The sequence below is a fragment of the Hemicordylus capensis genome, chromosome 2, assembly GCF_027244095.1.
Source record: "Hemicordylus capensis ecotype Gifberg chromosome 2, rHemCap1.1.pri, whole genome shotgun sequence".
Taxonomy (NCBI): domain Eukaryota; kingdom Metazoa; phylum Chordata; class Lepidosauria; order Squamata; family Cordylidae; genus Hemicordylus; species Hemicordylus capensis.
Genome location: NC_069658.1, coordinates 334550928 through 334561372, shown reverse-complemented (window position 1 = coordinate 334561372; position 10445 = coordinate 334550928). Strand labels below are relative to the sequence as shown.

Sequence of the window (10445 nt, the reverse complement as noted above, 5' to 3'; positions counted from 1 at the left end):
AACCACTTCCATTGTTTCTCATATCCATCTTTTTACGTTTCATATGTATAGACCCAGTGATCTTATTTAATACAGCCAGGGCTCACAGTGTAAGATACTATTCTCTCAATTGTAGAATATCTATAGATTTCCAGTAGTTTACATACAATATCCTGGCAGGTAAGATCATGTAAAAGCCCCTGGTGGCGCAGTGGTAAAACTGCCGCCCTGTAACCAGAAGGTTACAAGTTTGATCCTGACCAGGGGCTCAAGGTTGACTCAGCCTTCCATCCTTCCGAGGTCGGTAAAATGAGTACCCAGAATGTTGGGGGCAATATGCTAAAATCATTGTAAACCGCTTAGAGAGCTCCGGCTATAGAGCGGTATATAAATGTAAGTGCTATTGCTATGTAAAACAGAAGGGTTTTTGATCTTAAGAAGCACATCTTTGATTTTGCCTCCATATCAACGCTGTTTGTTTTTTGTACCTGTGCAGGCTGCTGGGGACCTCTGGGCAGAGTGCAGTGCCCACAGTGCTCACTCTCTAAGGTCATGCCCATGACTATATGGGCTGGCTGGTGGGGAGTGCTGGCGGGGAGGCAGGCTCCCGATCTCCCTCCCCAGTTCACTCTGCTGCTTGCCCACGTGCAGTGCAGTGGTGAGTGGCAGGGCAGGGACCCAGAGGCAGAAGCCCTCTGGCACCCCTCAATGCACCATACCAGGAGCATGGTGCATTGAGGGACCCTCCCTCAGCCAGTCACTTTTCCTGCCTAGCTTGGTGTATGATCGGCCTTGCATGCCGTTAACTCTGCTTGTGCCCTTAACCCTGGCTAAAGGCTGGGGTTAAAAGTCAGGCAGGGTGGGAACACCAGGATCGGGAGCAATCCTGGAACTCCATGCGAGCAGCCTAACCCAGGCTGGGCTGCCCTAGCCCCAACAGCCCCTCTGGCCCCCTTCTGCTGCACCTTGGTTACTGCGGCTGGTCAGTGCATTCAGGCTGGCGCGCAACTCACAAAAACTGTTAAAGCCACTGTTCATTTGGATAACAAGAGGAAGAAATTCCAGTCACTACTGAATCAGATTGATCAAGTCACATGTGAAAAGGCATGCAACAAACCAGAGGCAAAGCTAGGAATAAAATTGTATTCCCTGTAGCTCCAGTACACTGCTGAATGTCACTGCCTTTATTGCTATTTTTATCTATATACTGCATTTCTTTGATACAGACCTTGCATCTCTCTCACTTGTGGCCAGTTTTGTCTAGTTACCAAGTAGCAGGAGGAAGGAAACAGATCCCAGGATGAAGGCGCAAGAAGAAGTGGGTGGGGAATGGTCCAGCAACAATTATTTCTCTTCCTCATTGTTCTCCTCCTCAAGTCACCAATGCCATCATTTAAATTGAAATCTCTAACCCTCAGACCAGAACCTAACTTCACAGCCTTACTTGGTATGTAAAAATATTCCATTTAAATCAGCAGTAAAGCTAACATGAAAGTGCCAATAAATAATATATGCAAAGGGTTTTTTTTATCAATATATAAAGAAAATGTGGAGTTGTGAAGCTGTTGAAAACAAGCATTAGGAGATGTAATGAAGCAGGAATTAGAACAGCACAGTTCCTCTGGCCATTATAAATGAGAACACCGGGTACCTTGAGAACAGGAAAACTGATGAGTACAGTCTGTTCAGGAGAGAAGGAGGGAAATTTCCCCCAGGAACACATTTCAAATTACTTATTTATGAACTGATGAACTGGGAGACCACCTATAGAGAGACAGGAGCAGCAGTCTGCCACAGACAGCTACAGAACTCCCAACTAATTGTGCTGCTGTTTTCTGTTATAACTCCTGCTACCCAGCTGGGCTTTGGAGGCAGGAAATTTAGGCACCAAGTCAAAGTCATGCTCCTTCTTACCTGTATAAATATATACATATATTGTAATCTGGTAGAATCACTGGGCAACGGTCTGGGAAACAGCCGCTGCTCTTGTCTTGTGAAGTGTAAGGGAGTGACTGGGTGTTGCAGTGGGTGTAGAAGAGGAGGACTTGCCGTCCCTGTGACACCAACAGAGCGTTTCCTTAAAAAGTCACAGGCAAAGTCAAGGCAGAAGGTCTGTAATGTCGGAAAATCCTGACTGAAATGTGCATGTGTGAAAGATAGATTGCAGTCTAGCATAGGCCTGTCTGTGGAGGTGGGCTTGGAACGTGGCTTCTGCTCCCTAGATGTACTGATTTGTTTAGACTATTTATACCCACCCCTGTACCCCCATAGAGTGTGCTAGTGCTAGGGGAGGCTCACAAAATTAGTACAATGCATAAAATAAAAAAATAAAAGACTTGGTTAAAACCACATGTAAACATTACAAATTAAGAAGTTCAAAACAAAAAAGCTACCAGATATAAGTAGCAGATAAAACATTAAAATGCCTTGTCATGTACTTGCCTGAGGCCACAGTCTCATAGGCGAATCTAGTGGAGGGGCAGCCAGGGCACGTGCCCTTGGTGCCACTGGGGGGGGGTGCCAGTGCCATTCTGCCCCCACCACTCCACAATTCGCAGATTTTTATTTTTTACCTGTAGCCCCTTCGGGGAAGGGGTCTGCAAAGGTTCCCCCTCCCCCCGCCGGCCTCTTAGATCACTGCCGCAGCCTGTCTCGGGCTAATTTTCAGGCCTGTTTGGGCCTACAAAGATCAGTCTGGTAGCCCTTTTAGAGGTCACTACACATGCTCAAAAGGCCTCTGTGAGGCCTGGCAAGGCCTAGGACCTCACAGGGACCATTTGAGCATGTGTAGTGGCCATTTTTTTAAATTAAAAAAAAAGGCTGCTGAAAACAAAAATGACCACCGCACATGCTCAAATGGCCTCTGCAAGACCCAAGTCTAGATTTTCCCCTGATCTAGGGAGTCAGAAGAATGCAAAGTTGTTGGCAAGGGACCCGAGCATTTTTTAAAAAGATATAAATGGCACAAAAGTAAGTGGACAAAACATCCCTTAAAAGACAATGTTGGTTGAATACCTTGTAAGCTGGCAAAACTGAATGGTTGGCGCGGGAGAGGCAAGGAATAAAATAGAAATATTCACTCGCATGCTGTTTAATTCTCTATACAGAGCTCTATTTTTATCTGAATATTTGTAAACCAATCTGATTATAAGGTTTGTGGGATTTCAAATTTGGAAAGTGCCTGCCTTTAACTTGTGTGGTGCTTTAAAAAAACAACAACCTGAATATCACACTGTTTTGCTGTTCTGTGGCTAGCTGCAGCTTCCACCTTCTTCCTGATCAGGCTGCTGGATCCAAGACTATTGTAAGCTGCTTTCAGATTGTTTGGGGCCCCTAGCATTTCCCATTGCAACCAGCTCCCTTTAAGGCAAACACTTTTTGGACAGAAAAAAACCCATCCCTGAATTTCTTGGAGGCAGCAACCTGTGGTGAGGTGTGCTGAGGTGGCAGAGCATTTGCTAAAGAGAGCTTTCACTGCTTAACTCTATGGAGGCATGCCCAGCACATGGATGTGCTGCTGCGTTTCCTTGGGAAGGCGACTGGCACATATGTGCCACATGTATGTGTGTGTTGCTTACAACCTGTTTTTCCTGAAAGTGTCTGAACTTGTATTTTTGAGCTGATATTATGGTAAAGTTATCTGAAAGATGGGTGTCAGATGTTTGGACAGGGGTGCAATTTCAGTGCTTGCCCTAATCGCTATTTTTCCTAGATACACCTCTGCAGTCTCTGACTGCCTCCCTTCCTCTGCTCCTGTTCATAGGCTGTGGCTGTGGCCTCAGAGGTGCTGGGGAGAGGGTTAATTGTCACCCTATTCCTTCGCCAACTGTCAGGGAGTGAGTCAGACCACTCCTCACTGGGAGTTTCTAGGGCCAACTTACTCCCATCTCTCCAAAGCTTCTCATCCCTGGCCATCCAAACCTTAAATAAAGCCCTGCAATCAGGGCAATCCCAACCACCCTCTCCTGACTTTGCCCTCTCCAGTGTAGCTGCCTACATCCTCCCCCCTTCAGTTGTTGCCTGCCTTGCCAGCTGTTGAGGTCCTGCCTTCTCCTCTTTGCCACCAGGAGACAACCTGCTGGGCCATGCTGGCCCACCCACGGTCTGTGGGTTCCTGGGTGTCCTGGCTCTCCCTGGCAACTGTGTAAGGTCCCAGCTGGCTTTGCCTGTACCCAGGAGCTATGCGGCCTCCATCTTCTTGGCCTCATGATTGGGGCTGAGAACATTCTGATTATTCCCCCCTCCCCGCCCTGGTAGCTGGCAGGAAGGCCTGAGAAGCCTCTCTAAGAAGATGGGTGTTTAAAACCCCTATGGGAGGGAGCATGGCAAAGCTCTTCTGGGAAGGCATTCCAAAGTCAAGTGGACACCACCAAAAAACCCTGGCCACCTTCTGACGTAATGTGGAACCAAGGGTCCAATGGACCTGTGGTTCCACTCCCTCCTCCCCCCGCTCTCCCATCCAAATTTGGACATTGAGGAGAGCTCCCTCTCTGAAATCTTGCTGACTGCAGAGAGGAGGAGGAACTGGCTGCCTGGGCTTCCTTCTTCACTGAAGGCCAACCCCAGCAGCTAATAGCAGCTAGAGCAATGGAGGAGCTTCCTCCCTCAACTCCAGTTGCAAAGCAACCAGACTGTGGTGTCAGCGTTCAGTCATAAAGCTGGCACCACAGAACTGGAGGTCTGAGCAGTGGAGCTCACTACAAACTGAAGGTACAAATCGCAGTCCAGGAAGGAAACTATGGGTCCATTTTTTGATGAAACTGCGGTTGCCTGCATTTGGATGTACGGTTTTTGAAACTGAAGGTCTCTTCACCTCCGGTTTCATGTTATGTGTGAATGCGGCCCCTGTCTCTAGTCCTCACCAACTGGATTTCTGTTAGCAATGGGGCCATGAGCATGGTCTGAGTTGCCGAATAGAGGAATGTGGTCCAACAAATATCCTGGTTCGAAATCATGTAGAGCTTTAAAAGGTCAAAACCAGCAATTTGAATTTTGTCTGGAAGCAAACTGGTAAACAGTGAAGCTGCTGCAGGATGGATGTGACACTTGTGAGGCAGCTTGCAACCACAAGCATCCTTGCAGCAGCATTCTGGACTAGCTTAAGCTTCCAACTGTTTTAAAGAGCAGCCCTACATAGAGTGCATTGCAGCAGTCCCATCTCTATATCATGAAAGCATGAGTGACTTAATGACCATTGTGATGCTATCTTGGATATTCACCTAGGGAGACAGAGACTGCTACAGGAGCCTTGATCCAAAACTGAATGCTGTTAAACCAGTTACAGTTACCAATTCTATCAATTTATTAAACTCCCACCCCGCCATTCATAAGTGTTCATTCTTAATGAACTCAAACAATCACGACAATAACTGGATATAATTACTTGTTTGGTTTATTTATAGCAGAGAGCTCCAAGAAGGCTTGGAATAGTTTCCATTTTATTATCCACACAAATGTATGAGGCAGAAATCCATGAGGTAATCACAAACCAGTGATTTGGGGAAGCCTCATCTGTTGAATATCTGTCTGGATTGATCCCTTCCCAGCCCAAGTTTGACCTGAAAGACGAAGACAAGGTATAGGTGCATGAAGACTGTACAAAGACTTTACTGCTTACATAGAGCAGAAGGTAACCACCTTAACTTGCAATTTCCATGCTTTTTTAGAGCATGAATGAAAACTGTAAGCACCTTAATTCTCATGCTAAAGTGATCGTTTTTGTGTTTCTCTGTGTGTATTACAGTTTTATCCCTATCATTTTGCAGCACTTTAGAATGTCTAAACCCTTCACCTATATTATCTTGAATATACGCAGGAGTGTGTTTTCCAGCTTAAAACAAAGTTAGATGGAGATTGTCAGAATTAAACAATAATCCCCATCGCACTTTGAGGTCATCTAGAGAGGTCTGTCTCCAGTTACTACCAATACGTCTGGTGGCGACTTGGAACTGGGCCTTCTCTGTAGCTGCTCCTAGTCTATGGAATGCACTTCCGGCAGATATCTGCATTTTAGGCTCGCTGTTGGCCTTTAAGAGACTTACTTGTTTGGCCTGACCTTCCAAGGTTTTAAAATTGTTTTTAAGTTTTTTAATTGGTTTTAAATTGTGTTAAAATTGTTTTTATATTGTTTTAAGTAGTGTGTTTTAAATGATGTTTGTTTTTATGTTTTTTAAACTAGTTGTACACTGCCCAGAGCCTCTGGATCGGGTGGTTTATAAATGTATTAAATAAAACCATCATCATCGACAACATAAATGGGCCAATTCGACTCATCTGTTAAAAAATTGAGAATATCCCTGCAGACAAATTTTTGGAATACCAACAGCTATGAGTCATACTAAGTGGGACTTCCATATTCAGAAGCACTAGCTTACATGTACCACAGCACAACATGGGCATTGCAGAACCACCTTCGCTGCTGTGGGGCTCTAACACATGCGGTGATAGTGTCTTGCACAAATTGCATGTTACACACTATTTCCATTGGGAATAATGTTAGCTGTGTATGTCATGATATCACTCAGGTGGAGAATAATTCTTGTACTGCCATTCTGCACAACACAGTCACTGCATGTATTCCAGCCCAGCAGCAATACAAGTGGTTCTGCAATGCCCAAACTACGATGTGGGACATATAAGTCAGTATTCATCTAACATCTGATTCTGGGGACATAAAATGGGAAATGCTCTATAATAATCTTTTAATGCCTATTGACTATTTTAACAATTTTGCAAATGAGTGCTCAGTGTAATTTAAAAGTGAAAAACAACACCGAGTTCCAATGTGGGGGAGGGATTTAGTACAATCATTTTTACAATAGCCCTGCACTGCTCTTCACTAAAGAACCAACACAGATTCATACAGAAAATCTACTTCATGTTTCCCTTACTTCAGAAGGAAACTAGATCATCAATTCAAAAGGAAGTAACTGAGTTCAGAGGAACAGTATGGGTACACTGCAGATAGCTATCAATGCCAACATTAATTCACAACCTTTTAGAAGGAATTATGGGTAGCTCCTCCACACTGGTTTTATGTTGCTAAATTTATGTTATTGTAATCCCATAAGTCTGAGTTGTCTCTTGCTAAGATCTATTTGAGATTTCTCCTTTTAAAAATGGCTCAGTGGGCTGATCCTGTGATTGCCTTTGAGCAAGCGGATTTTAGAGCTCATAGGTAATCCAGAGACCAGATTTTTATACTAGCTGCCTTGGGAGCACTGGGCTCGCCTGCAAGCCCGGTGGTTCCCACGATCCCTAGAAAGCAGGCTAAGCTCTCTTAGCCCGCTTTCCAGTGATTGTGGGAATAGCCTCTCTATCTTGCATCATGTTTAAAAGGCAATAATTTTGTATTGGTTCACAGTAGAATAGCGTAGAAGATTCTTCGCTATTGAGTATCACCTGGAAAGAAATCCAGTGATTTTCTCTTTATAGTTCCTGGGATACCCTAGTAAAAATTTGTCTGGATGAGTTTGGGGTTTTTTTTTGGGGGGGGGGCGTCTTTTGATCATGAGAATGTTTCCTTGCAATGGCTAGAGACTTACCAAAACTGCTAAAGTTTTGGTAAACTTTACTCTTTGGAGGAAGGTGATGATGGATGATCTGTGTAATACAAGAAAGCTATGTTATTTAAAATGTTATGAAATTTTAAGCTTTTTATTGGTCCTGCTCCTTACTTACAGAAGTATATTTTAAAACATTAAAATGCATTTAAAATGCAGGCAATTTGTTGTAAAATCTGTCCAAAGAGAATTATTTCAGAAGGGGAATCCTCCAAATGTGTATGTGCTCATGCACACGATGAGGATATGATATACTATTTCTTAAGTTTTCAATTTCTGTCTGAGTATAGGAATAGACATCTTTCTTTTTTTAAATGCAGACCTATGAGTTTCATTATTATCTTGTTGCAAGATGATGATATCCTTAAAGTTATTCGAGTAGCTACATTTGTTCATGCTGCTGAAAAGGTGAAGAAAATCCTCTTGGCTGTTTGGCGATATCGATTGATAAATATTTTAATTTACATCTGATTTTAATGTTTTCAACACACTTTTAAAACTTATTTATCTATTGTTCTTTTTAAAAGAAATTGTAATATTTTTTATGTGAAACAACAATGGCTGTGCAACAATGTTCTATCCTATCCTATGTTGTTGTAATAGCAATTGTTTTAATAGCAATTCAAAATATGTAAATTGTATTTAGAGGAACAGAACCAGATATTGTAGTCCTCTAAATACCAACATCAGTGCCAACATTAGACCCACCTGCCTTCCTCCATCACTTTTGCCAGCATTCCAAAGGATCAATAAGAGGACCCTCTTTCATAGGGCAGAGTGCCTGATAAGTGGGGAATCCCCACTATATGATTGACTGCTGAATTTTCATATTTATTTATTTATTTAGCTATTGGTTTGCTTTGCTATTGGTTTTATTTTGACTGTTTCAGTTATTTATCATTGTTCCTTTTTAAATGTTTGTTTTGATTGTAGCTCTGATTGTCTGCACAGGTAGAACAAGGGGTATAGACATCTTTTAATAAACAAACAAGCATTAGCAACATTTAAGAAGGAACCATTAGTCTAAGATTGCTAAGTGTACTACTATGACTACTACAAACATTTATATACTGACTAAGTGTACATCTTCTTCATCATGAACCCCACCGCCCATTGAGATCTTCAGGAGAGGTCCGTCTGCATTTGCCAGCAGCTCGTCTGGTGGCTACTCGGGGACGGGCCTTCTCCGTTGCTGCCCCGATGCTTTGGAATGCGCTCCCTGCTGAAATAAGGGCCTCCCCATCTCTGACAATTTTTAAAAAATCTTTAAAGACACATTTGTTCACCCAGGCTTTTAATTAAATGCCATTTAAATAGTTTTAACTTTGTTTTAAAATATTGTTTTAAGGTTTTAAATTGTTGTAATGTTTTAACTTTTTGCTGTCATTTCTTTTAACCAATGTTTTTAATTTCTTGGTTGTCATTTACCTGTTTTAACTACTGTTTTAACTTTTCTGTTTTTGTTGTAAACCGCCCAGAGACGTAAGTTTTGGGCAGTATAAAAATATGTTAAATAAAATAAATAAACAAAGCCCCTTCTCAATATGGTTTTCTTTGGCTTGTTGATCACCGGTTATATATGGGGTTAGATACAAATAAAATGCAAAAGATAGTTACAATACTAAATTTTTGATTGCTGCATTTAAATACTTCAGCAATAGCTATAGAAGTAGACATATTTAATACTGAATAAAGTTCCAACAAAAAATGTAACTTCCATTACATTCCTTCTGACTATAAATAAGGAAATAGCCGCAAGATGGAACAATAAGAGCCCAGGTTGTCTTCTGCATTTATAAATCAGATTCAAATAAGTCAGCCCTTTACTACATCTTTTCTAGCTATCTTGGTGGTCGATATAAATCAATTCTGGCTAGTTGCAGAGAGCACCCACGCCTTTGATGTTTCAGGAGTGTGGTGGGACACCGAAGAATCAACACCCATCTAAGAACAAGTTCCCCATTAGTTAGCAATTCAGAATGATTTCCAAAAGCAATCCCTAAGTCTCCAATGATATCTGTCTGACAACTACTTAATCTCTCTGAGAACTGGTGTTAAACGACCTGTCATCAATACTACTTCATGGTGCTATATCTTGAAAGCAAGGGAGTGGGGAGGAGGCAGAAAGGGAAGAGAGAAAGCTGGAGTGAAATATCCATGGGCTTCAATCATTTGTAAGAAATTATAACTTTTTAGAAGACTGTCTGCTGATAGCATTTACTATACTGAATGGAAGATGACAGTTACCATGTAGACAGGGTGGCACAATGCAAACTGCCAGCTACTAGGAGATTCTGTACCACTTTTGGGCTGTTGAGCGATCAAATTAATGTCAAAGTAATTGTCACTTGTGAATATAACTGCCAGTATAACAAAATTTGGATTTTTTTTAAAAAAAATACACCCTGCAATTGATCAGACTCACAAACTGTTCTGTTCATTTTCTAAAAGTTTCTACAGATCCATTAAATATTCCTTTCTGCACAAAGAAATCTTCTTTAGGTTTTTAGCAGCAAGGTAGTTTGAGAAGTCTGATGACTTGATTCATTTAGAACCATCACTATTTTTGGACAATCACTTCACAATCATTAATATTTCAATTATACATTTATTTGTTTATTTAAATATGTGAAATGCAATGCAGCTATAAAAACCATAACATAATCTCCAAACAACAGAAGAAAAATAATCAGCAATCCATCGAATCATGTAAATAGCCTATTAACAGCAGCAAGTAAATACTCCACAGCACACCATAACCATTATACATACTTAAAGGTGCTGCTTTAACCAGCTGCTGGAAAAACTACAAGGGAGAATTAGGCACACACCTATAGGGTGGGAATTAGACTGTGTTGGCACCACATCTGAGAAGGCCGTTTGTTCTACAGCCTCCCACTGTTC

The 10445-nt window shown here is 42.0% G+C and overlaps 1 long non-coding RNA gene across 1 annotated transcript; it reads left to right on the top strand.

Moving 5' to 3' along the window:
• The first annotated feature begins 2820 nt into the window (after positions 1–2820).
• LOC128342488 (uncharacterized) lies at positions 2821–9080 on the top strand. Its single transcript, XR_008315011.1, has 2 exons — positions 2821–2949; positions 5382–9080. It is a non-coding gene; the product is annotated as an uncharacterized LOC128342488 (long non-coding RNA).
• The last annotated feature ends 1365 nt before the right edge of the window (positions 9081–10445 follow it).